At 34.0% G+C, this 25253-nt stretch overlaps 1 protein-coding gene across 3 annotated transcripts in view; it reads right to left on the bottom strand.

Moving 5' to 3' along the window:
• The window catches only part of TSC22D1 (TSC22 domain family member 1), a 128215-nt gene that overhangs the window by 95220 nt on the left and 7742 nt on the right, over positions 1-25253 (bottom strand). For 2 of the 3 annotated variants that reach the window (XR_003609368.2, XR_003609367.2), the window contains exon 2: positions 317-486. The exons of the other annotated variant lie outside the window; for it this stretch is intronic. The gene's annotated coding sequence lies outside the window, so the exon portion shown is untranslated. The remainder of the gene's footprint in view (positions 1-316; positions 487-25253) is intronic. 3 annotated transcript variants of the gene reach the window in all.

The raw sequence follows: 25253 nt of genomic DNA, 5'->3' as shown, positions 1-25253 counted from the left end.
TTAGAAGTCCACTAATACCATTCAAGGTTAAAATGGGCAAATACTCCTTTTAAAAATTCCTGTGGACTACACAGGTGGTCACCAAATCTAGTGCCCCCAAATCATCCACTGCTTTAATCATCTGGAGAGAAAATTAAATAAATTGTAGGTCTCTTTTTTGAATGGGCACTAGTTAGCATTCTTAGAAAAAACAAACAGATTGCAGCCCCACTTGGTTCTTATATGAACCCAAGCAGTATACCAATAGAATTAAATGGGCAATGGAAGGACACTCCAATCTATAAATAAACCCAAGTAAATAATGGAAAGCACCCACTTGTTTATTATCCTTTCCCACTCTCTCCAGAAGCTGGATATTCTGCCTCCAAGGGTTCAGTGGAGAAAGTGGACCCCTGACGTCAAAAGCTCTCCGTAGTCTTGGCTGTATCTGTGGTTCTAGGATCACTCCTTGCACCTCTGGTAGGAGAGAAGCACTGAAATAGAGAGCTGAATATAGATTTAAGAAAAAATTCTTATTAAGAAATTACATTCTCTGGTCATTTGAGTTTGTAATGACTTATCCTCAGGATAAAAAGGAGCTACCTTTGGGGATACTTTCTTTAATGCCTTTTTAATTTGAATTTTAGAAATCTGTCACCACAAATGATTAATTCTTCAGTAACTATTAAGAAGGGGCCTATCTTGGTGTAAGCCATAACATACTCTGACAAACCACCCAACTTCGAGTGGAAGACCGAATCAAAAAATGGTAAATTATGACTAGAAACAAGAGCACAGTTGTCTTAAAGGGACAGGGAAAGGCACTCGACCTCAGATATATCAAAGGAGGAGTCCCAGTTAATTCTTCTGTCAAAGAGAAGAAGATGGATTGAAAAAAGAGAAACAGAATAATCAAGCATATTAACAGAAAAACTACTAAACTTTGGGAAATGTCTAAGACGCTGAATTTGTTCTCATTTTTAAGCGTTCAGTAATTTAAAGAATTAATCAGACTACAGTCCCATATTACATCAATACAAAGCTAAGCCTAAATTTTATCAAGTTATGACTACTGTCACTGAAAAAGATTTATTCTTCAAGCACTCATATTTAAAAGTGGGAGGGCAGAGCAGTGGACATAGGTAATACAATCTAAAAATCTTTTTTAAATGTATGATCATTTGGTTTTGGGTCAAGAAGGACCAGGAAATAAATCATTAATGGTTACAATGCAGATATTAAAGCAGTAAGATATACCCAAATAATAGATGATGATAAAGATACTGGAAAATAGTTTGCTTTATTATAGGAATAAGGTAAATAAGAGAAGGAAGTTCAAAGCACATAGCATCTGATCAAGGAAAAGCTGAAAGGAGAATAAGATAAGCAGATATGTATTTAAAGTTATAGGGACTGCAGAATAAATTTTAATAGTGGAAAACAGATTATACTTTGTAGTGCAGAGTAATACATCCCTATTAAATTTCAGATCTTATTCTAAATAGAAAGGTGCTGCACATTCCTGTTGTATAGAACATAGTCACACTATACTATATCATGAACATGTTGTATTTGGGGATAAATTAAGAAAAAAATGCTATCAAATAATTTCTCTCACGCCAACTGGTTATCAGAAGGGTTCCTTACCTGTTAGTGGAACGAGGATTGTGCTCTCTTGTTCTCTATCAATCAACCAACAAAGGTTATAGTCTCAGCACTAAGAAGGTAGCAACCAACCAAAGTTAGTGTTTTAAGGCCTTCACTTCCTCCTGGCTCTGCCAGCCAGTTTGGAAATAAACCAACAGCTGAAAAGGAATTGTTATTCCATTACCTAACAACATTTAGACTCAATTTTTTTTAAAGCCTGAAGAAGAAAGACAAGCTAACCCTTCTGCTTTAGGAATATATTCAATTCTGTACAAGTGAGAAATGAAAACAGTTTGGACTAAGAAAAGAAAACCTATGAATTTAACCATCAAATCTGTGATTTCCAAAATGTAAAGAAGGGAAAAAAGAAATCTAAAAGAAGTCAAGGGGGTGAAACTGCCATCTAGCAAGAGGTATCAAATAAGTATCTATGAAAGTACTTTACGAGCCTATGTGGCAGCTATTTTTTTTATGTTGTTTCCAATAGATTTTAAGTCCTAAAGTCTTTCAGTTTTGAAGACTATACTTTTTGAGCAATAGCTTACAACAGTATTTTACAGTATAATCACATTGAGAGGGTATATGAGGGATGATGAGAGGAAAAGAGTACAAATTAGAAAAAGATCTGAATACTAAATATCTCAAGGACTGTACTCTAATTAGGTATTTTCAAGAGTCCAAAAAAACACTATAATCCCAAATAGATTAACAAAGTATGCCACAGCTGGAGTTCTTAAGGGGTGGCTTTTTAACAGATGAGAAAGGCTTAGAATTAATACATCAGAGCTAGCTTATTTATGTATTCAAGTACCTACAGTAGCCCCCACCCCCCATCTTAGTACCTACAAGACCCTCCCACGGTTTTGCTCTCCTTGTTCCAGTTACCCTGTTCAACCACGATCCGGAAGCAGATGATCCCCTGACACATTGTCAGAAGGTCAACAGCAGCCTAATGCTACGTCACAATGCATATACCGTTCACCTCACTTCATCTCATTGCTAAGCATTTTATCATCTCACATCATTACAAGTAGAAGGGTGAGTACATACAATAAGATATTTTGAAAGAGAGACCACATTCACATAACTTTTATTACCGTATATTGTCATCATTGTTCTATTTTATTATTGTTAATCTCTTGCTGTATATAATTTATAAATTAAACTTTATCATAGGTATGTTATGTACATAAAGACAGTATATACAGGGCTCAGTACTACCCGCAGTTTCAGATATCTACTGGGAGTCTTGGAATGTAACCTAGATAGATAAGGAGGGACTACTGTTTACTGTGCAAACAGGTATTATAAAAGTATTTTTTAATTATTAAAAAAATCACCCTCTAGTCTTTTCTAATCAATTTCCTTGACAAATCATTTTTTCATGTTTAATACTTTAATATAAACCATTAAGATTAAAGATTTCCAAATTGATGAGATCTAAGTAAACCCTAACTACTTTAAGATACAGTTTTAAAAAGTAAATTCAGAAACTATAAAGATATGACTTTCCAAATTTCCCAGTTTTCCTTCATTTCTTGAATATTAATCAGTAGTAATAGTACATCTGATTGAAAATACAGGCAAAAAGGGAGCATTCCATTTGGGAACAGGAAATACAACTAGTAAATTTTATTTAAATTACAGGCTCACTTCACTTTGAAAATGAAAAACAACTCCTAACAAAGCATATCTTGCTCAGATTAACAGTAGGCTAAGTTTACAATTTCTCCTACAGTCAGAGCTCTAAGCCCTTGATTTATTTACCATACCCTATGGAAGTCATAATTTAAACATACAAACCCATTAAAAAGAAAAATAAATGTTCTTAGGATAGGTTATAGGGCTGCAGAAGTATATCCACTCATAAACTTCTCCCAAGTGAGATGACTTTCAGGAAATAACATCTTTATTTTGCCTGATATACCAAAACTTGTGGATTCAACATATTCATACTCAAAAATGAATAGACAGATTTCCTTAAATAGAAATTATTTTGAATCATTGAGGAGAGCAAGTATATCTCTTGCTTCAGGAGTTAATTATTTATGAAGACTCTGGATTTGATAAAGAAAAATGTAAAGGCACTTTCAAAATGAGATCATTATTCAAAAAGAAAGAGCAGCCTTTGTGAGACTACTATTGATAAAGATTCTTAAGAATGACACCAGTAGGACCTTACCTAATTCTGTTTTAATAAAAAGCATTCTTCTATGTGATGTTTAAAGAGATGAAAAAAATAAGCACTCCACTGGAGAACTTGTATTTCAACCATGAGAAAATAAATTCCAAAACAAAGCTAACAAAATCACCAGTGCTAAAATGCCACAAAGGAAATCAAATGGATGTTAGGAGGTCTATTAATCCACTACACCTCAATAAAATCACTTGAGTGTTGTCAATAATATATAAATTTTTAAAGATTCTTACTGAAAATCCAGTTATAGTGAATCAGAAACAATAAATCTAAGTTTTTTATATATAAATACCACTCTGAGAAATTCTCCCAAAATGTGCAAACTAGACTATTTGCAATATTTGTTTTCAACACTAAATTATTAAGTGAGCATATACTGCTTATTAGTTTTAAGCATTTCTAATACTGAAGAAAGAGAAAGCTAAGCCTAATCATTTTTAAGCAATGAAAGAAGAGGCAATATGTTTTTATAAAGACTATTTCTATTCACTTGTATTATAACTGACTAAAATTGAACTTGCTAATTTACAGATTTATAAATTACCTATAAAACAAAACATTCCAGGCTAAATTGGAAGCATGATATAACATATTCTTCTTACTCACCTTTTCTCACTCATTCTTACTGGTTCTAAGGCATGTCTATAAAGAAAAAGAATTTCTCACAAACCCCTCCAAGTGCCCAGAACAGGCCCAGCTGGCAGTAAGAAGAAAATCAAAGAACAACCATAACAGAAACCATGAGTCTCTATCTCCAGATAGAGATACTTCATGCAGTGAGTTTAAGTCAGTAAATGTTTTACAAGTGAATGAAGTCTACTGATCAAGAAACAAAAAAGTAAGAAAAGAAGAATTTTGTCAAGTGGCTGGTATCTAAAGTAGACATTAAAAAGTTCAACTTTCTAATCCTAAAGAAAATAAAAATTATGAAAAGTATTACTTTCAAGGATCTCTTGGGGGTCATCAGTTTCTACAATTTTCAAATACGGTCGGCAGAACTTCAAGGGTATCCTAAGATGATACAAATTTTAGCTAAATTATAACACCTACTGTAGATTCCCTAATGTTCTTTTCCAGACTCAAAATCAGGAAGAAAACAAATCAGATATTGCCAGAACATCCAATTTTAAATATTCAGTTTGAAAAGATCTTGCCAAAAAGCAAAAGGAATGAACAAAAACAGCTACCTTAGAATTAGTTAGCCATAGTATTGTATTGACTCTGGAGGAAAAGATTACTTCTAATCCACAATCTTGTATATACTGTTAAGTAGGATGCACTTCAAAAACACCAAAAAAAGGAAGAAAGCCTGAAACTTTAAGGAATGTATAGCATTATGAGAGTAGACACTTATCATGAAAAGCAATTTCTTAAAAAGAGAAGAAAGTTGTAGTAAGAATGAAAAACCCTAATTATTAGAATGTTTCAAGAACTACCAAATTTCCAGATTTACCACTATATATTCTCTTCATCCTTTTGGAAAAGATACTATCCAAAAATCTTTTTAGGATTCAAGTTACTCCACTAGGTTTAAACATCAAGTATTTGTTAACAGATAAAAGACAAGTAATGTGTCTTCATGATTCACTGATTAAGGTATAAGATGAAGTAAAACAGATAAAGACACAATGCACAATGCATTTTTTAAAGTAGTTAATCCACTATAGAATAAAAAATAAAAGGCAATCATAAAAATATATAATATCATATAAAAAAGGCAACTTCAAGATCAAGAAGATTAAACACAAACGTTTATATTTTCCACCCCCTCCTCTGAATGAAAAAGGCCTTTAGATTTGACAAGAAAACCTTAGAAGTCTATCTTAAGAAAACTCTCTAAATTGCTCTCGTAAATTCTTTTCATAACTAACCCAGCCCATTACTTTTACCTCTTTTTCACCTGTTTATTTTGCTAGTATGAAATATTTGGCTTTGTTCTTATAGTGGCCAGAATACACTGAAGTATATACAAGGTACTGGGGGGAAAAAAAGGATCATCTTTCTATCACATTTTTATTCCAGGATCTTGGGCTGTGCTACATCCCTAATGAGTGCATTTAGAAACAGATGAAAAGACTATAGAAAGAAAAATAGTGATGTTTTATGAATTATGCTGCCTTTATATTAATTCCTTTGAGACATTTCTCCATCTATAACAAGAAATACATCAACAACAAAAAGATGTTACAGAATTAAATTCAAAAGATTCTGATCAAGCAAGATTCATTAGTGGATGCCAAAATTAATGGAAATTATGATGAGAAACTGGAAAATATGATGAGAAACAAGATATTTACAGTGTCTCAAAATATCTCCCCACAAAATACTAGCTATTTCTAAGGGGAAAAAGAGTAATTTTAAGAGTATAAAAAAAAAGAGGCAGGGACCTCCTTAACCAAGTGATTATGATAATGTCACCGGTAATGGAACAAATCAATACCACGTACCTCCTGATATAATGCACTGATAAGGACATAACATTATTTCTGTGGTGTCCTTGCCAAAAATGCATTATCCCAATCCGATCATGAGAAATATCATACACACAAATTGAGGGACATTCTAACGAGCTAGTTCTCTTCAAAACTGTCAAAGTTATGAAAGGCAAAGAGAGAAGCATCCCAGATTGAAGGAGACTAAGGAGATAGGACAATTAAGGACAAGAGTATGAGATCCTAGATTAGATCCTGGACCAGAAAAAGGTCATTTAGTGAGCAGACAATGGTCAAAATGAAATAAAGTTTACAGATTGGTTAGTATTAATTCCTGATTTCTATAGTTGTTCTATGATTATATAAAATACGACCATTAAGGAAAACTGGATGAAGTATATGAGAAGTCTATGAACTAATTTGCAACTTTTTGGTTAAGTCTAAAATTATTTTAAAATAAAGTAAAAAAATAAACAGGTTCTGAATAAGGTACCATATTCGACACACCTATGGAATGTCCACTAAGAAATATAAATATACATTTTCTAATATGAAAAGTTTACACCAATCTTTCTTTAAAAACTAACCCTAAGGGAAATGACAACATTATGTCATGTTCTGTACTAATATCAATCAGTTGGTGACAGTCTTAAGTTTTTTAATTTCTTTGGTAAATAGCTCTCTACATAAAGTATGTGCAAGATCAAAAGAGAAAACCTTCTCACCCACAAACAGAAAAACTAAATTATGTTTATGTTAAATAACTAGTTGTAGAAATTAACTTTGGGCTACAGCAAACATATGACAGAACAGGTGGAAAAAAACCAAAAGGTTTGGTTTTTACCAATTTTAAATTTTACCAATTTAAATTGATAATTTAAATTATCTACAAATTTACTGCTGCAAAGCAGAAGGAATACAATATTCTGCTCATTTTGTTCTTTAAAAATGTAAGAAACAAAGATTAGTGCCATAAATGTCCCTCTTGCATTTTTTTTTACTAAAAATCAAATGATGAAGCTACAAAATATTTTTTTATTTTAATTATTTAAGTAATCTCTATACCCAATGTGGGGCTCGAACTCACAACCCCACGATCAAGAGTCACACGCTCTTCCTCCCTGGGCCAGCCAAATAATCTTTTACTTGTAAAATCAGTTAAAAATATTCATGACCTTTTTTTTTTTTACCATTTATTGAGCTTAGTATACAGCAAGTAATATATTATGCATCTTATATATACTGCCTCATTCAATCCTCACATTAACTCTGACATATACAATATTAAAATAATCAAAGTTTTACTGATTATTAAACTATGGCACAAAGTAATGAAATAACTCCCCCAAGACCATACACCTAGTAGCTATAGAGCAGGAAATTCAAAACCAGTTTGTCTCCAGGATCCAGAGTTTTAACTAATTTTATACTTTTTAAGTCATATTATTTTCATTAACAATTAAACATTTTTTCAAATAAATATTTAACAAACTGCTAAAATAAAACACTGTTTTAAGTAGAATTCTGAAATTCTTTCCTTCAATTTCATTTAAACATGGATCAGTTGATAGTTACTTGCTTTGTCATTTCTATTAACCAATGAAAGTTTGACAAGGCAATAAAACCTAGAAATAAAGTGTAGCAAAACTCAGTATCAGCAAAATAAATAATCTAGAAACAGATGTTTCTATTGAACCTGAGAAGACTGTATCTAAAAGTAAATTGAAATGGTAATCAGAAATCTTTCTTACCTTTTAGGTGTCTACAAAGAAACAAGAGGCAGAAAGGTTTTTTTTTTTTTTAAATTTGAATTTCTCGTTTACATGTCTATTGACTTGCCTAACAAATAAATCTATAGGATAGTCTTTTAAATGCAAAAGAATTTCAGAGAGTTTAATGAGTTTAATTATCTCAATGTAATTTAACATCATATCTACCATTTAAGTCATCATTTCTGTTATGAGCATGATTAAAATAATAATCTGGCAATAACAAATTAGACTTTACTCTCTACTGATCGACAACTCAATTCTGCTATCCAGGGAACAGTCTTTGCTTTGTTACAGGGTATATAATATTCTGTATGGATGTTGTAGTTGTCTTCCATTGCAATGTATTTTAAAAATTATTTATGGATAGCTTGCAATATATATACTTAAAGAAAGATCATTTGCTTCTTCATCTCAATTTGAGTCTAATAAAAATCAAATATAATTATAAATGTAAATATGACATTAGAAGCAATCTAACTTTATATAACACTTTATATAAGAACACTTCTTTATCAATAAAGTGGGGTAGGTTTTTAAAAGACAAGACAGATATCTAATTATAAATAATGCCTTTAATCTACTCTATTATATATAACTTGTCTGGACATTGAGCCTGCAGTGATAAAAAAGAAAACAAGAAAGTCATAATATTAATAGATTAATAGCATCTTGAAGTTTTAGAGAGAGGGCATCCTTTCCATCAGAAAATAAGAAAGCATGTGTTAATCAACTACTCTTCAGATAGTTAATTTCTATACAGTAATGAGACTACACACCAGAAAAATGACAAATGCCCAACCTGATAAGCTATCCTAAATTTAAACCCTGGAAAAATACCTTAATCCTGGTATTTTACTGACTATTCACCACTTCCACAGCAGATTCTACTTTACAGACATTTGGGGAGTAAGATATTATAGTCACAAGCCATGTCTTGAAAAGGAAAGTATTGCCAAAAATAGTAAAAAGGTATGAAAGGAAAAGAATATCACCACCGTCAAGTTAGTAATTTAAGAAATATGATTTGCTATAATTTAAGAAATACAATGTGATATAAGAAATACATGAAGTTTAGTTAGCATTGTATAGGCTAGCAACACAATTTTGTAAAAGCCACAACAGATCTAAGATTAAGCCCTTGAAAGTGCCAATACTACTAAATTCTCAATTCAGCAAGTAAGACAACTTCATATATGGATGTACCCCCATTAAGAAATGAAATTCGTGTATATTCCTTCACGTTTTAGTAAGTCACTCCTTCAAATTTTATTCAGAAGTAATAGCAGAGTGTAGTACTTCTCTTTCCATTCTTCCTTCAAAACTTGAGTCAAATTTCTGAAACCGTCAAATGCAGCTAGTAGTTTTAAAAATTCTTACTTTCCAGTTTTACAAAGACATTCCAAAAGAGCCAAAAAGTCCTTCCTTAATCTACCAATATATCTTCAGAAACATCCCCAATAACCATTCTCTTCACCCCTTTGATAAATCTTTTAGTCCCCAAAAGACTTCAATTTTTCTCCCCAGAATCTGACATCCCCATTTGTACTTTCTTTATCCATTTCTCAAATAAGTGTAACATAGGGAATGGATAAATGAGAGATGATAATGTTCAGTTGGCTCTTTTACTTTGTTAGGAACATCAAGCTTTATTTAACTCTAAAACATAAGAAACACAAAGTTAGTAAAAAGTTCTACATTAATGGTAATCAAAAAGCATAGAACAAACTGATCAGCCTCCCTATCTCTGAATGTTTACAGAGTTAACTAGTTCTTTCTATCCTATTTACAGATTTCCCCCAGGAATATACTAACTCATATGAAGTCTATCCCTAAGGTCTGTAAACCATTTACAATGACAAGGCCAATTAAATGAGGCTGCAAATATGTCAGTGCTGTAGTTCTCAAAATATGTTCTTAAACTTCTGCCAGATGGCTCACATGGTATATATATACTCACATGACAACAATTTTACTTTTATTTCTAATATAAATCAAATACTTATGAAAAACAGGGTGGTATAGCAGAAAAGGAACTATTAGGGGTAGAATAATTGTAGAGATGGGATCCAGTTGAAGCCTGCCACCATCACTTAACTATATGACCCAGAACATTTCTCATATATAAAATAAAGGGGATTAAGATTTTCCAAAGTGTGTTACAAAGAACACTAGTTCTACAGGACATTAATAAATGTTAGATGATCAAAAACGTTGGTAAGGTTAGTGGTCAATAAGTAAAATTATCTCTCTTCTGCAGAATTTCTCAGTCTTTAATACATTAAAATGCAATGTTAACCTCCAAGATGTATATAACGAAAAGCATTCCCCAAGATTCCTGGGCTCTAGAAAAATTTTTTATTTTTTGGCTTGAAGAAGTGGTATACCAAAAACACTAGTTTCGAAACTTTTATACTAGATTTCAAAATCTAGTTCAATGAAACTTTGAAACCTAAAAACCAGGTACTGACTCATTATATTAAAAACACACTAATTCCATTCATTCTAAGGAGATAGTGTTCAGTCCCATATGGGATGGAGTATGGAATAGATGGTTTTCAGGGCACTATGCCCATCTAAAATAATCTTTATAATGAAAAAGTTTAAAATAATCACTTGATTAGGGTAATAGTTCTATTGTGGAATATTAACAAACAGCCAGAAGACACTATATTCCTTGTAAGTGACCCCTACTCCCATTAAGAAAGAGAGGAAGGTGTGCTTTGTAACAACTTTTGTTTCTGTAAATTTTAAGAATTTTGAAGCACTTCTCAAATGGTTATAATACAGTCCCAGCAGCCTAGATCAGAAGAATTAATCCCTGATGCCTCCATTATAAGTAATAAATTCCCTTTGCTCATACGCATCTAGAATGGTGATACCAGATACATGCCATTCTTAGGAGGACTGAGAGAGAGTAGTCACTCTTTTCCTACAGGGATTAATTCTCTTATGGAGCTCCAGGCAAGAAAGGCTACATACCAAAAATGTCACAAAGGTGCAGAATCACTGGTTTAAAAGTCTATCGTATGGAGAAAGTCTCCAACTATGTAGGCAAGCTTTTAATTTTAATTTACAGTCCTTCTGAAAGGAATCATTCTTACTTGCACAATAAAAGCAGCTACCATCTACAAAAACAACTAAGAACTGAACTAGGTGCATTACATCCTTTATCCCGTTTAATCCTCCCAACAACAGTGCAACTATTACTCCCACTTCACAAGGTAAGAAAATTGGGCTTACATTTACATTTACAAAGGTCACACAATAAGAGGTAGCATAAACAAGATTAGATACCAGATCTGATGCCAAAGCTAATGCTTATTAAACTTTACCTCATTGTCCACTATGCTCCTTAACCCATAGCCTAGATTAATCAACTTATTTGAACCAAAAGGCTGTCATGCACACCATATACAGAACTAAGCATAATATAACTTAATTTGGATAATTCAGAAGATATATCAAGATCTTATGATGCTTTTTCAGAGTACTAGACAAAACTCTTGGAAGACCAAAAGCATGATTTTTTTTCTTTGTATCCTTAGTACCTTTGTTCAGTGCTAGCATACATAACAAGCATTCGAATATTTCTTAAGTAAATAAATCATCACAATACCAAGAAAGATTAGAAATACTATAAAAAGCCTCACAGGCTAACAGATAACTGCTTAAACTAGCTTAGGTAGTTTTTCTAAAATACTTTACATTGCTAGACTTAGAGATGTAGGCAACAAAACTGTTTAATAATTTATCAATTATCACCAGATCCTCCCTCTTTCCCTTCCATCCACTTTAACAGTCTTCTAGACCTTTCTATTTCTCTGTTTCTGCTCCCTTACTCATGTGTTGAGTCTCTCAGACTGCTACATGGCATTTAGGTCACATATTTATAAGCTCAAATACAGCACAACTTGGGTTTTGTTAGGCCAGCGTGTCTACTTGTTAAAAGCTTTTGTTTTTGCATATTGGATTCATTTCTTAATAAAATTTAATAAGCTACTGGTAGATCCTCATGAGCTAAAAATTTGAGTACAACTAGAAACTAAACCTTTAAATAAAAGGAAAAGACCCAAAGTGGGTCTCTTTCAGCCTTCTATTTCACAAAAGGCAAACCCACTTTTAAACTTTCTCCCTTCAGGGGCACCTGGGTGGCTCAGTGGGTTAAGCATCTGCTTTCAGCTCAGGTCAGGATCTCAGGATCCTGGGATCAAGCCCTGTGTCAGGTTCCCTGCTCAATGGGGAGTCTGCTTCTCCCTCTCTATCTGCTGCTCCCCCTGCTTATGCTCTCTTGCTTGCACTCTAATAAATAAATAAAATCTTTAAAAAAAAAATTCTCCCTTCATTGTGATTGCCTACGTGGATGGGGAGAATGGCAAATTCAGGCTGTCAAAAGCATATCAATAAGTAAAATGTCTAGAAATGCAATCACTTGTACAAGATGTGAAAATTATTGGCTTTCAGTAGCTTTTGGCTATTTCATATTAGTGGAAAGTGAAATTATCAAAAAAGTGACTAAGATTCATACTATATTACAATTAAATGATAAATTAAGTTACTATACCTGTTAAGATCTTACTATTAACTACAATTTAAAAAAAAGTTCCAGGGCGCCTGGGTGGCTCAGTTGGTTAAGCGACTGCCTTCGGCTCAGGTCATGATCCTGGAGTCCCGGGATCAAGTCCCGCATTGGGCTCCCTGCTCGGCAGGGAGTCTGCTTCTCCCTCTGACCCTCTTCCCTCTCGTGCTCTCTCTCTCTCATTCTCTCTCTCAAATAAATAAATAAAATCTTTAAAAAAAAAAATTAAATTAAATTAAAAAATAATAAATAAATAAATAAATAAATAAAAGTTCCAATTGCTTCGTTCTATAGTCCCAATGTTTATAAATCAGGAAACAATCAAAATGAAGGAAAGCAGCTCTACTGTAAAAACATTGAATTAAAAGAATACCTAATGCAATTGTCTCAAAAAAAATAATGAACTCCCTCTTCTAAGACAGTAAGCAAAAAGACAAGGTAAATCCTGTTCTTCAACTTACTATAAATGTATTCACATAAATTAGCATTTTCTTGTTCCAATAATAAGCATGAGATGCACATATAAGCTATAACCGTTCAAAATTAAAAGATCTGAGTCATAAAATGTGCTATTATGATTCAACTGATTAAAGTGAGTTTTCTACTTTAAGAAGTATCTAAATGTAATTTGATCATGTTAAGTATTAAAAAATATATATCTTAAGTATCAACAGCTTATTGTAAAAGCTCACTAATTGAGACCAGAGAAAGCTACTAATCTGACTTACTGAAAGGTTCAAGTCATAACACTATCCCTACACTCAAGTCTTAAAAGTTGGATTCTACTTATGCAAATTCTCTAAATTTAAAGTTCATTCTTTAGCAAAAACTTAGAAAATTTAATTATTTGGGGTAGAAATGTTTTCAAAATTAAGAGAGTTAATTAGGAGAAAATAATATTAAGAGAAAATAATAACTAAGATTGAAAAGATCAAATAGGAACATCAGTCACTACAACTCTACAATGAGAATCCAATGAAATCTACAGGGCCAAATGCCTCCATCCTCATAGGCTGAAGACTGCTTTTTATAAGTTGTCAGCTGCCATACCTCTTGCTGCTCATTAGTGGGCCAGGACAAACTCCAGAATAGTTAAGAGTACAAGCTTTGGAATCAAATCATCTAGTGGAATACTCGCTCCATCACTTAGTATTATGTGACCAAATTACTTAACTTGATAATATTTTACCTAAATAATATATCAGCCAATAATATAGTAAAAGAAAAAGGAATTTTAGAATCATCCGTCATACAATGCTCAGGTCCCCTACAAATTTATCATAAATCTTAAATAAATTTACCAAAAAAAAAAGGAGCTAAAGAGGTCAAAATTCAAATATTATGTTCCTTCAATAAGCCTTTAATATACTTGTTCCTAAAAGGATTGGGGTTCAGTATCATGGTTAATTATTATGGGATTCAAGAATGAAAGCAGGAAACATTATAAGATATCTAATTTGGACTTAACCCATCTCCCCATTTTGGATCCACCCTTCCTCCCTGGAACCTGAAAATAACTAAAATTCCTAATAATAAAACATAACAGTTGTACACACATATAAATCCTGCTGTCATTTCAGAGAATAACTAGTAAATAGTATTTGGTAGATCCCCAAAGAAGAAAATAACACAATGAAGCTGAAGAACAGCTTTGGAGTCAGACAAAACATTATTCCAAGATTCTACAGTAACAGGGAGCATCAGCCAAAGAGAAGACATGGCTCCAAGCTTGGCTCTGAAAGGGAAGTTAAGGCAAACTAGTAATAAAGCCTAAAAAGAGGAAGAAAAGGAAAAACCCAGACATGTGATGGCTTATCAGCACCTGACCAGTGGACAGCACTACAGCCCAAACCTGTATTTTTTTCAATTCACCTCATACCACTTTGCACCCAAAGCAATACACTTGAAGAAACAAAAATCAAGCAAAAAAGGTAACTTAAAAGCAGCATTTTTCTCAAATAAATTTGCTAATACAAGTTTTATTGACTATCATCTTTAAAAAGTAATTTTTAAGACATGAGTTTTTCCTGAACAGAAAGAGAATCCTTATCATTGTTGAAAATGCCACAACAAAACACAACCAAGAAAATAAAATTAAGCATAAACAAAAACTTCCTTAGGATGTAAGTGGGTTTTCTATTTCATAATCTCACTTTCAACTGGTAAATTATTCAATACTATATCATGTTTCTTTGAGGTATTCTCAAAATTTCTAACTACTACCTTGCTGTCAGGCTATAAGCTACTACTTTGGCAATGTTACCTTACCTGCCTTAGAATCCCATTTCTTTTCTTTCCTCTTCCTCATCTGCTTTAAGATGGTAAAGCTAGCAAATATAAGACTTAAAAAGTCTAAAAAAATAATCAAAAATACTATGCAAAAATAGCCCGGGGTTGGGGGGAGGGTGGTACCCACATGGCTTTCATTTGTGATAGCAATTTCAAGCAGTTTGGAGGCCTTTACATTCCAGAGATGTATTCCAAAGGATTAAGTTACCAGTGTTCAACCTCTGGATTAGTAGTGTGTGGAATGGGTCCTTAACTCCTTAGTTTTCCTAATGAGGACAAGGTCACTGACTCAAACCATTATCTCAGATTGTAACCACAAAGAGCATATGCCTCCATTTCCACCACTGACAGAAAAAGAAACTACTGAGTTTCTCATACCCCATTAGGGAAGGAAGCAACTGGATATCCCAAATAAAGTCAGCAGTTCCCTAAAACCCAACACTGGGACCAGGCCACTACATAGCACAAAAACTAAAAGGGCCCCTCCATTTCACGTCCAATTAAGTTCAGACTCCTCAATTCTGCCTTCAGTGCTTTTCAAAGTTAGCCTTATCTTCTATATTACTGTATACAGACACCATCACCTACCAACTTAGACTACATCCTATGCTCTTTTCCATAAATACTCCCTATACCTTGAACCTTCTTGGTGTAAGTTTTCTCTACTAAAATAACTTCTCTCAATGTCACCACTTCAAAGGTATGTGATCTGATCTTTTACCTTCTCTCAATACTGCTTTATTAATATCTCTCATGACACATATCCTACCTTTGTCATACTTTTCCCATTTATTGCACTTCTATCCCAAGTCATTCCATAAATTGTTTCAAGCAGCCTACAAAGGTAGATCTAAATACTACAAAATAAATTATAAATAGGTGAAAAAAACTGAAACAAAGGACCAAAAATAGTAGGAGAGTAGTATTTGGAGCCTGTCACCTATTATCTTTTTCTTTTGTGTGTGTGTATACACACACACATATATGCATATCTATATATACAGATACATACTTACTCTTGAATAAGTAGGCTCTCCTTAAGGATACAGTGCTATGCAAATACTTATTAAATCATATCCTTTCAAATACATAGGATTCTTTGTAATCTAAGAATTTCAAGAGGTTCTTTTCAAAATTATATTCCTTTACATGTATATCCACACATATATGAATATATTCTCAAAATTTTAAATGGCAAGTGAAGTGAAAAAAGGCAGCAACATATAAAGGAATAATTTAGTTTGTGGCACTGTAAATGTCAATAAAATAATCAAATTACTCACATTTAGTGTCAATGACAGCATTAATGCTTTTAACATTTCAAATAACTATATATACTATTTCCCTTTTGGTAGAGACCTAAGAGTGCCCAGGGGATAGCAAGAAATCATTCCTCCTCTTCCCACTGCCTGGAAGAGACTGTCAAGGGAATGAATGAAAAGAAAGGAGGGAAGGGCCTCTATGATTACTAATGTAAAGAACCAATCCTAAAATATTAGTTCACTCGGATTTCTTTTCACTACCAAATGTATTTGGGACACATCTGCTTTGGATTAGACACAGATGAACGCTATGAAAACAAACTGCCAAAAATCCTACCTGAAGGTTATGACCACTTACCCATGATACCTTTAAAACTACAGCTATAGAGAATAGTCTTTCCGAGAAATCAGGCTATTTTTGTCTGTTTCTCAAAATGAGAAATATTTTATACTATCTTCCTTGAATGTGATTTAGTCAACAAGTGTCGAGCGCCATATCACTCCCAAATTCAATCTGCAGTTACTTCCTATGACAGCCTAAGACACTTAACTCTATTAAGTCCAACTGTTGCCTTGCTGATGTCCTGAATGCATTTATTTCTTCCCCTTTTTATTAGTACTCTCTTACCTGAAACATTCTCCAACCCAAAAAGTCCAAATAATTCTATCCCATCTGTGAACTCTGAAGGCAATTTCCTGTGTCATTTTCAAGACTAGAGTTCCAGTTAGTCTAAGAAACATTTTGTAGCACTATCTGAGAATTCACTTAGCCTTTCTGAACTTGTTCCTTCATCTATAAAACAAGAGTTGAATGAGATCTCAAGATTTCCAGCTCTAAATTTCTGATTTGTTGATTCCATATTTTATGTCATTTAAAACTGCTATTTAGCTCTTATTGTTGTCATATAATTTCACCGATGTATGTCGTATACACTCCCTAAGGACAAGAACCATGTTTGATTATACTTTTGCCTACACCATTACTAGGTAATAATTTACACCTAGTAGGCACTCAATAAATATACCCATTTTATACGTTGCTGAAGGGGAGACAGAAGGAATTTAACAGGTACAGTACTATATCTGAAGAACTGAAACTTACTCCTGTGTATCAGAATGGCTATGCACATAATGGTAACAGAATGGCAAAGTATCTGGCTGTTAACGATATCCCTACCCTGGATGTTTATGGGGGTTTTTTCTGCCACACGTCTGAATGCACTCATTCGACAAATATTTCAAAACACACTACAAGCTCGGCACTATTGCATGCAGTGAGAATACAGAAGTAAACTAGATGGATAAGGTCCTTGTTCTCATGGGGCTTATATTCTTGAGTACAAGAATAAGAGTAGCATCCCCACTCAAACTTCCAAGATCAAAAAAAGATTTGAGGATATAACAAGATAAGAGGTATCTGCAGTTCCCAGTGCCTTCCAATACATGAAGTTGACTGAGAAAACAACTCTCAATACTGCTGTCAGAATACCTCAGTTCTCATCATATGCTACAGAAGCCAACAGAGCTCAAGGGTCATTAAGAGTACAAACTCTGAAACCTAGACTGCCTAGATTTAAATCCTAGCTCGCACCTACTAGCTATGTGACCTTGAATTAAAGTTACTTAATCGTTCCTTTTTATTTAAGTTAATCATTCTATGCCACAGTTTTGTCACCCACAAAATGGGGATAATAATAGTACTTACAACTCATGTAAGGTTTTCTGAGAATTAAATAAGTTGATATATGTAAAATGCTTAGAACACTGCACCTAAGTACTACAATTTCGAACTCTCCTACAACTACGACTTCTACTCTTAACTAGCTAAATTGTTATAGAGTCTATGAACAAGCTAAAAACAGTACATAACACACAGTAGCAACTCAATATTTAATCAATGACTAAATAAATGAACCAGACTGTTCTTCCTCTGTGAAGATTGAACAAAAGCATCCTATCAACTTTAGTACTGCTAGGACTCAAGGGGATATAATCTATTTCAAAGTACTTTGTTAAAAACAACCCCCAGAAGTCATACAAGAATAAGGTTTCATTACTATTACCAGTAGAAATGTATCATAGCCATACCATAGCAAAAATCTAGTGCTAGATATTATTTAAATTGTATGTTTATACCTTCAAAGCATTCCTAACTAGTCAATATGCTGTTTATTACCATGTGAATGTACACTAAGAAAGCCTAATACCAAAAAAATTAGATAACTAGATGAGCTGGGGGAAAATGAAGTCTTACCACAGTGAGCAATTTTATAATCAATCCAACTACAACTGAACTCAAGAAAGGAATACTCAGGCATGGACCCAAGGTATCAGAAGTTCCCCAACCTGAGTGGTGAGCTGATATTACAAAAATAATCTAGGAGTCCTAGGGAAATAAAATGCTATCATATCTGTCTTAACCACACGAAGCTCAGAGTAACCATTTACTCTATGGCTTCATGGATGGAGAAGGGCAATACCATCCATACCATGGTAGATCCATACACATAATGATCTAAAGTTAATCCTTAATAAAAATCAATCTTAGTAAATCTTCTCCCCAATCAACACAAATATGGTTTTAACCCAGGCAACCAGGTTTAATACAGACAGGTCTCTCTCACAACTGATGACCACTGCACTACAACATCAGATTCCATATTTTCCCTTCTGTTTTTAATCACCACAACCTTAAAAGTAAAGACCTCATCTCTTAACACTTTTTTATGCCCATTTAATACCCATAGGTAATCAATTAATTTATTGCTAATTCTGATCACTGCCAAGCCTTTTTCATCTCCCTTTACGTAATCCATAACTTACCTGTTCAATAACAAGTAACCATAAGGAAAACAGATCAGTTAGGAATTTTAAACAAATAATTAACTATTCACTAAACTGCTTAATAAGGAAAACTCTCGATACAAACAAATGACATTTTTACAAGTTAAATGTTTATATTTTCAACAGCTAAAACTGCACCAAAGGACTTCCAAGACAATACTTGGATACTATTTAAGCTTCATTATATGTTGAGTGGATGAACGAGTCAAAAGTTGATAAAGAATACTGATATTCTAATTATGAAAAAATAGAGGGTTTTTTGGTCTTAATCAAGTTGGAGAACTTTTATTGGCATAAACAAAAGTAAATACAAAATAAGCATAAACATAAAAAATGCTTGTTATAAGCAACAACTAGGATTGCTTTTTTGGCTCATAACCACAGCAAAAAGTAATCAATTAATTCTGATTCACCTCTACTAAAGAAGAAAACAGTGATCTCACATGGTCTATACAGAAGTTATTTACCTTTCAAAGATACCATAATAGTGATTTTAAAAAGCCAAGTTGTCCTTATCTTACACCACTTTGCTTCATTTATTCACTAAGTAGATTTTTACTAAGCATCTATCTGTTAAGCACTGAAATATACTTTGGATATGTAGTAGCAAATCAAACATCCCTGTCCATGAAACTTAAAATCATCAGATAATCACACACACAAAAAAATAAGTACAAACTGTAATAAACATCATAAAAGAACAGTGTTAACAAAGAACCTGAAAAAAAAAGAAAAAAGAAACAAAGAACCTTAGTTTAGATTGCTGTGTCAGAGAAGGCCTATCAAAAAGTGATGGTCAGTACACCTGTGAGGAGCCCCGAGTAGTGTACAGAATTGTTGAATCACTATACTGTACACCTGAAAATAACACACCGAAATAAATATTTTTTTAATAAAAAGGTGACAGTTAAACTTTGAGGAGGAATGGAGGGCAGGTGACAGCGGGGACGTTTAGGCTGAAGGAACAGCGTGTGCCTAACCCTAGAAGAAGTAAGAATGGATCGCAACTTGAGGAACTGAAAGAAGGCAGTTGGAACACAGAAAGTAGGGGGAAAGTGGCATAATATGATGTCAGAGGTAAGCAAAAGCAAAAAGTAATTACTTTCAAAGAAATGGGAAGGCTTTGAAGGGTGCTGGGCAAGTGAGTGATCTGAACAGATTTTTATTTTAAGAATATCATTCTGACTACAAGATATAATATCAGAGAAATGCGAGAATGTATGCAAGAGGCTAGTGAGGAAGCTACTGCAGTACTTTAAGTAAGAGGTAAACATGTCAGACTGGAGTTGGGGCAATGGGGGGGCAGCAGATGAATTCAGGATATATTTTGAAGGTTATGGTCAGGATGTACGGGGTGAGAAAAAGGCAGTTATCAGGAATGGCCCTCAGGTTTCCAAAGTGAAGAACTAGTAAGAAACAGTAATTATTAAAATGAAGATGAACAAAACAGAAAGAAATCTGAGGTTAGGTAATGAAGAGATAAGTTTGTGCTCTGATGAGACTATGAGAACACAAGTGGAGATGCTTTATGAAGGCAGATAACGGTATCACCCTAAAGCTAAGAGAAGTGTGGGCTAGTGGTGTGCATTCAGAAACTGATAGCATACAGACTGTATTTAAAGTCACCGAGCAGATGATCACTTAGGGAAAAGGCAGTAAGTGGGAAGAGGACTCAGAAATCTGAAGAAACTCCAACAGAGTCTGACAGAGTAGGTGAATCTGAGAGAGACTTAAAAAAGGGGGCCGGAAAAGTGGGAAGAAACTAAAAAGGAGATCCCTGAAAGGAAAATAGAGAGTTTCAAGGAGGAGGAAAAACAAAGGTCAACTAGGCTCACTGATGCTGAAAGGTCAAGTAAGATTTCCATGTCAAACCGACTGGTGAAAAAGAAATAATGGGGGGAAGGACATGTGAATATATGTTAAACTAGAAAAAAAAGTCAACCTAGAATCTAAAATTAATTATAAATAGTTCTTTAAAATAATGTAAACATGTAATTCGTGTAATTTCTTTTAATGGGCCATTAAAGCATATTCTTACCATGACATATTCAATGCTAACAACACGGTGACACAGCAAAAACCAACCACCAGGGTTCCAACATTGCAGCATGCTTCTAATATCGCAGCACCAGAACAGGTCATGCTTTGCATAGTTTCATAGTTTTAAATTCAACTTTCTAAACAAGAACCAAAATCTACTTGTTTTACAATTCTGAAGCCAAAATTACAAAGACTGTGTTTAAATTAGAAATTAAAATAGTTTTCCTGAAAAGATAATCTTCAACTTTCAAAAGAAAAAAAATATTAAAATTAATGCATTTAATATTTGCATGTCTACTGTATTCCAGATACATCAGTGTGATGACTTTAACCACCTTTTTCTCACCAAGGGCTTATGGATAAACATCAGTATGTTCTATGGTAATTCTATTATTTGCACAAATAAACAAATCAAAGAAGCCTGCCTTTTTTCAGGTTTTCAGCCACTCTAATATTATTTATGGGCATCAGCCTTACCTCTCATTGGCTTTATTGGTAGAAATACCAAAAGACTTTTAATTGGAAAAATGATTTTTAATATGAGCTGTTCTACTGCTATGTATGTAACCAGAAACAGCTCCACCTCTCTAATAAACTAAGCTTCAGTTTATTCACCAGTAAAACAGAAAAAAACTTAACTCACAGGGTTGTTTAGTTGGTTTAATGTGATAAGAAATATTAACTGAATCTAATGTGAACATTTCTAATCACTTCTGTGAATTGAAATGCCAAGTTATATATTATTCTTATTTCTACTGGATATAAGCCATGCAATTCCACTCTTAAAAATGTATGTACTTATTATAGATCAAATCTTGGAGCAATGACTTTATTAAAATTAGCATCATTCTTTACATTTAATAGTGCAGTATTCTACAGTTAAGATAGGTATACAATGATAGTAAACACAATTTATATCCCTTTTCTAAAAACCCACTAAAATTACCCAAAAAAATGAATTTTTAAGATAGACATAAGCCCACAAAAATTGAGAGAACGGGTGAAAAGACAATAGCAACAAAAATTTGGAAGCTGGAAAGCAGATGGTTGAGTGACAAATGACTTAGCAAACACTAGAAAATCAAATCTTTAGCAAACAGTGGAGAAAGCCAAGAACAAACCCAATTTAAACTGTAAAATCCCCAAAAGACTCAGCAATTGGCAGTATCACATACATCCATAGTGGGATATGGGGGAGAGAGGGAGCTAAAATAAGGAAGATTGTTTAAAAGTCTTTAAAGAAGTAACCAGCTCCACTGATCCCGACTGTCCTTCCCCAATCCCAACAAAAAACCGAAAATACATTGTCTGGAGAATATAAAACACCTTATCTCAAAATTGAGAAAATCGGGTATAGCTGTAGACAGGAACATACTAAAAACAGGGTGATTGAGTGAAGAAATATATATGGGGATGCCAAGACTCCCCCCAAGACCTTTTACCCAACTTCCCTCCAGTCCCCCATAACCTTCATCTTCAGCAAGAAAGAGCCTTCTACAAGGAAATCTAACCAGCACAAAGGAAAGACATGAAGATACTGACATCAAAAGTCCTCCAACCAAACATCCCAGCCTGGTTACTATACAGTAAAGCTAACAAGTCTCACTGAGGATTTCTAATTAGCATTTTACTTCCCTATTCACAACACAACCACCAACCATCTAAGGAGAGGCTATAGTAGAACATGAAAGATAAAGACCGAAGCAAATATAAACTAAGAAAACAAACCTGGGGAACACTGAACACACAAGGAGAAGAAATCTTAAAAAAAAAAAAAAATATATATATATATATATATTCAGACAGCTAAAAGAAAGTATTATTGTTATTAAAGCAAGATACTATTTAAAAGGAGCAAAATCAAAAAACAAGTTTTGGGAAATTAAATATATGATAACATATGAAAACTCAATAGAAGTAGAGCAAAAAGAAAATGAGATGGAACATAGGAAAATACAAGAAAATTAGAAAAGTCAAGAAGGACCATTATTATCCCAATAAGAAGAGTTTGAAAAAGAAACAGAAAGTGGGAAGAAATAATCAAGACCTCATTCAAGAAAAAGTCCCAGGGATGCCTGGGTGGCTCAGTTGGTTAAGCAACTGCCTTCGGCTCAGGTCATGATCCTGGAGTTCCGGGATCGAATCCCGCGTCAGGCTCCCTGCTCGGCAGGGAGTCTGCTTCTCCCTCTGACCCTCTTCCCTCTCGTGCTCTCTATCTCTCATTCTCTCTCTGTCAAAGAAATAAATAAAATCTTTAAAAAAAAAAAAAAAAAAGTCCCAGAATTAAAAGGTGTTTCCAGACTAAAAGGGCACACCAAGTACTCAGCAACATGGATGAAAAGAGACCTACACAAGGACCTCTCACTGTAAAATTTCCCAACACTGTAAACAGATACAATCTCAAAAGCTTTCAGAGAATTAAAGAGAGAGGGGAAGAGAGAAAAGCATAAACAAGGCAGAAAAAAAGGAAAAACAAACACATACAGACACAGGTCACATATAATATTTGAGAAATCAGAGTGACTTCAGACTTCTCAAAAGCAATATGGAAGCTAGAAAGCAATGGAGCAAAATTATAAAATAATGCAATTTTATATGTAGTATTCTTTTTTCAATTTTTTATTGTTATGTTAATCACCATACATCATTAGTTTTTGATGTAGTGTTCCATGATTCATTGTTTGTGCATAACACCCAGTGCTCCATGCAGAACGTGCCCTCTTTAATACCCATCACCAGGCTAACCCATCCCCCACCCCCTCCCCTCTAGAACCCTCAGTTTGTTTTTCAGAGTCCATCGTCTCTCATGGTTCGTCTCCCCCTCCGACTTACTCCCCTTCATTCTTCCCCTCCTGCTAACTTTTTTTTTTTCTTAACATATATTGCATTATTTGTTTCAGAAGTACAGATCTGTGATTCAACAGTCTTGCACAATTCACAGCGCTCACCATAGCACATACCCTCCCCAATGTCTATCACCCAGCCACCCCATCCCTCCCACCCCCCACCACTCCAGCAACCCTCAGTTTGTTTCCTGAGATTAAGAATTCCTCATATCAGTGAGGTCATATGATATACATGTAGTATTCTTAACCTAACCAGACAATCAAATGAATGTCAGAGTAAACTAAAACCATTTCTTTTTAAGATTTTAATTTTAAGTAATCTCTATACCCAACATGGGGCTCAAACTCAACCCTGAGATCAAGAGTCATATGCTCTACAGCCAGGCATCCCCTAAAACCATTTTAAAACATCAAGTAAGCCAAGAATGAACATGACATGGATCACAGCAAAGTGGAAATCCAACCACAGGAGAAAGTGAAGGGAATCCCACAATAGTGGTTGTGTACCAAGTCTAAAAGACACTCAGTCCAGAATGGAGGTCAGAGGGACATGAGAGACTGCCTCAGGAAGATAAAATTGGTAACAATACCTGATATGTCTGAACATCTCAAGAGACATTTGATGAAAAGTTGAATTAGTGATAATTACAGCAAAAACTAAGTCAGGGGTGGGGCAGAGACATTGAACTTCAGCCAGATCACCCTATGGTAAAGCTTAACAGTCAACAAGTCACTGAGGCTAGATAAGCTCTTTAGTCTCCTAACATGCAAGCAGCCGACCAGACCAAGAATTACCAGACATCTGAGGAAAGGCTCTGCCACAAATGGCAAAGCAAAAATGGAGAGAAAGGCATACAAAAATGGGAGAAAGGCATACAAAAATGGGAGAAAGGCAATTTGGAGGAAACAGATGAAAACTTGGTGGGGGGTACCTACTAACATTTCTATATGCTAAGCAGTATATAGAAATATATACACTATATATTCTAGTACACTATTGTACTAGATAGCTGGGGTGGAGTGGAGGGAGGCAGGCAAGTGCGGTACACTGTATAGGACAGGAAAAGTGATATTTTACGAGAATACTGAATAATCAAGAGTGATGGAATCGTAACTATTAAGAAGAAGGAGTGCCAGGAGGTAAAGGAGATCAGTTGAGTAGGTGATAACAAAGCTAAATCCTCATTTTCTATCCAGGAAGTTAATAAAACAAACAAAAGCACAGAGTATTTTATTTAACACACGCTATACAGGGCATGAGTTAGACACAGTTCTAAGGGCTTTCCAAATTCATTTCCTATAACAACCCTATGAGTTAGGTACTGTAACCCCATTTTTTTTAAATGAGCCAAATGAGGCACAGAGAGGT

The sequence above is a fragment of the Eumetopias jubatus genome, unplaced genomic scaffold (genome assembly GCF_037043125.1).
Source record: "Eumetopias jubatus isolate StellerSeaLion01/CBP00866 unplaced genomic scaffold, mEumJub1_p1.0 scaffold_3, whole genome shotgun sequence".
NCBI lineage: Eukaryota > Metazoa > Chordata > Mammalia > Carnivora > Otariidae > Eumetopias > Eumetopias jubatus.
This window is presented reverse-complemented; position numbering and strand designations above follow the sequence as displayed.